The 3,478-nt window shown below is 46.8% G+C and overlaps 1 pseudogene; it reads right to left on the bottom strand.

Annotated features, from left to right (window-relative positions):
- Positions 1 to 304: 304 nt before the first annotated feature.
- On the bottom strand, positions 305 to 2,676 carry LOC147642141 (L-type lectin-domain containing receptor kinase IX.1-like; annotated as a pseudogene).
- Between the last annotated feature and the right edge of the window lie 802 nt (positions 2,677 to 3,478).

The following is a 3,478-nucleotide window of genomic DNA, read 5'->3' as shown; positions in this document are numbered from 1 at the left end:
TGAGACTGACCAGAAAATAGCAAAAACAGTAAACATAGGAACGAAACATACCAGCACCAGTGGCGCGTGCAACTTTCAGAGGTTGCAAAAGTAAACACGAGAAGCTTTTCCCCTAGCCATTTTATTTTGAATGTGTGCCCCAAGACAATGATGTTTCAATTGAAAGAGGAATACAATTTTATGGTCGTGTGTGGAGCCACATGCTCCCATAATCCAAGGTCCACGAATCACTTTTACGGGTTGAAGCTTTTTGGAAGGAAAAATTTACATTATCTACATCGTGGCCATTGCCACGAGTTCCTAGTTAATGTTTTAACACGGGAGGCACAGAGGCACCCGGGCAGCCGAGGGTTGTTGTAGTACGTGTAGAGGAGCCACATACCTCTGAGGGAAGTGCAGAGCCAGAACTACATCCAAGGGTTTTGGAAGACCGAGAATTGGAGGACCCAGATGTAGATACGATGTTTGAATTTGAAGAGTATAACATAGACCATTTTGGGCTCCTAGGGTAGATTGGCCTGGTTGTGGGTAGAGGCATGAGCATGCTATCTTGAAGAGCTTGGGTAACCTGTCTCATGGTGGGTCGAGACTCGGGTGAAGGGTGGCAGCACATCAGAGCAACGTGCAAAACACACCTCCATTGGTGCTCTTCAAGGGCTGGTATGTCACTTTGGATGCTTGGGTCAAGGGCCTCCATGAGCTTGTTGCTTTGCTGGAGCAGCCACACCCAGTCCACCAGCCGCATTTCTTGAGGTTGCAGAGAACCGTCTATGGCTGGGCGCCCGCAGGCTACCTCCAGGGCAAGTGCGCCGAAGCTGTACACATCAGCTTTATCGGTGACCCTGCCCGTGTACACTACCTCCGGGGCAACATAACCGGGTGTCCCTGCGGCCGTCATGGTGACCAACCGGTTGTGGCTGATGAGGCGGGCAAGACCAAAATCACCTAACACTGGCTCAAAATCCTCTGTCAACAGCACATTAGCCGCCTTCACATCTCTGTGCAGCACACACTCCCCTAAACCACCATGCAAGTACTCCAAAGCAGCAGCCACCCCTACAAGTATTCTGAACCTTGTCTCACTCTGCAGAGTGCCTTTCTTCTTGCCAAAGAGAAAGCTGTCCAGGCTACCATTACTCATGTAGTTGTACACTAGCAATGCTTCTCCTTTCTCGTAGCACCATCCTCGCAACTGTAGCAAGTTACGGTGGCGAATGTTGCTGATGATTCTGATCTCCGAAGTGAACTCGGCCTCCCTTCTCAAACCCTCCTTTAGCTTCTTCACAGCAACCGTCGATCCATCTGATAGGGTACCCCTGTACACACTACTGAACCCACCTTCACCCACCTTGCCCTTATCACCAAAACAATGAGCAGCCTTGCTTAGTTCTCTGTAGCTGTAGCGCGGCATGGTGCTCGAGGCAAGCTGTATAGTTCTACTGTCATTGCTTGCTTGGACGAGATCTTGCTTTGTGCTTTATCCTCCTCCTTTTAATGCACACCAATACACCACATACACCCGCCGCGAAGAAGACTGCTATAGCTAGAGCGAGAGCTAGAAGTAGCTTGGAACTGATCTTTTGACAAGATTTGCAATGTGCGGTAAGCAGTGGTGTAAGGTCGTCACTACTAAAATTCCATGAATAAAGAGCAATCCCTTCCATGGCGACTGCGCCCGCCTGAGAACCCAACATACATAGACTGTTGAAAAACACTCGAGAGATCATAATACAGCTGCAGGCAAGGCTGGAGAGGACGAGTAGGAGAGGTGGAGTTGGTCATCCAAACTTGAATGAGGCTGCTGGAAGCTTTGTACTCTATCCATGCCGTGAAGGTGTAATTGTTGTAGAGGTAGAGCTCTGGGTAGGAAGAAGATCCGGGCCTTGCAGTATCGGTGAAGTTCGAGGACATCAAAGAATTGATATCGATTCCGATGTGGCTGGAGCTCGGATCTTTATACTCAAGGGTTAGAAAGGTATCAAATTCCACAGCGAAAAATTGAGATAACCCTTTTGCTGGAGAGAGTGTAGAAACGAGGCCAAAGGCTCTCCCGTCACTATGCTCCGGGGCCTGATCATAAAAGGAAATGAAGAACGTCATACCACTGCCAGACTTTCCATAGGCGCCTGTTGTGATGATTTGGAAGATGAAGGACGTGTTGAAAGAGGCGGTCCTGTTGGGCACACTCTTGTCGAGGAACTGGATGCGATCTTTGTACACAATTTTGCCTATGTTGCTGTATGCTTTGGTATCGTCTGCTCTTGGATCTGGAGTAAGCCAGATGGCGGGCTCGCTGTAAAATGCGTCCTGACCTTTGTACCAAGCGCCTTGCTTCACAAAGGAAATATTGGCAATGTCCTCTGGGGTGTCAAATGTTGCATGCTGGAATTGGAGACCCCTGACTGCGCCGTTACACAATATTATGATTGAGAATGCAACAAGCAGCTGGCTTGCTTGATTGAACATCGGGACAGCATGCGAGCACCTTGCTCTCTTCATTGCCTCACTGTATCACTCTGCAGTTCTCTGAGCACTTCTAACGCGACGGCCTCTGGATCACTCTGCAATTCTCTGCGTGATGGATGCCAACAAACTAGCTAGATGCAACCAACATTGAGGAAGGGGGCACTGGGGGAAGGAGCTCAGAGACGTCAAGGCTTGACCCTTTCCTTGTGAGGAGTCACAGAGTCACGGTGGGTCACTAGTGAAGGTTTTGTCCGGCCCAGGGCTATGTTCGTATGATTGTATGATTTTATTTAAATATATCCTATACCCTATATTTTCTTGGCTTTGGATGGTTTTGTTTAGATATATTTTATGATTTATATTTGACTGATCTCACATGTCACAATCATGTGCTTTATTATAACGCAGACCCGCCTTCTCTCTCTCTTTGTCTCTCGCTCTTTTATATTTTTCCCCTTTAAAACAAAAAAAAAACATTTTGTTTATGCTAATTCTACTTTCTTTGTCTCTCCTCTCTCCCTCTTCCTTCTCCACTCTTTTTTTTCCTTTAAAAAAGTCTCGTTAATCAAACAAAATATCTTTTAGAAAAAAAAGTTCTCTCTCTCCTAATTCGGCCCCCTCTCTCTCTCTCTCTCTCTCTCTCTCTCTCTCTCTATCTCGAACTCTCTTTGTCTCTCTCTCTCTCTCTCTCTCTAATGCACTTTCTTTACCTTTGTCTAACTCTCTTTTTATCTCTTTCTCACCTACTCTCTCTCTCTCTCTCTCTCTCTCTCTCTCTCTCTCTCTCTGTAACTTACTCTCTATCTCTCTTTAACTCTCTTAAGCTCTCTTACTCTCTCTATATCTCTTAAACTCGCCAACTCTCTGTCACACACACACTCTCTCTAACTCTCTCTTCTCCTCAAATAGCTCTCTCTTTGTCTCTCTCTCTCTAACTCTCTCTAATTGTCTCTATTTCTTTCGATCTGGCCCACTCTCTCTCTTGCTCTCTCTAACACACACACACACACAC

The sequence above is a fragment of the Cibotium barometz genome, chromosome 1 (assembly GCF_041138505.1).
Source record: "Cibotium barometz isolate CiBa-2024 chromosome 1, ASM4113850v1, whole genome shotgun sequence".
NCBI classification, from domain to species: Eukaryota; Viridiplantae; Streptophyta; class Polypodiopsida; order Cyatheales; family Cibotiaceae; genus Cibotium; species Cibotium barometz.
The sequence above is the reverse complement of the archived record's forward strand: the minus strand, read 5'-3'. Positions and strand labels throughout refer to the sequence as shown.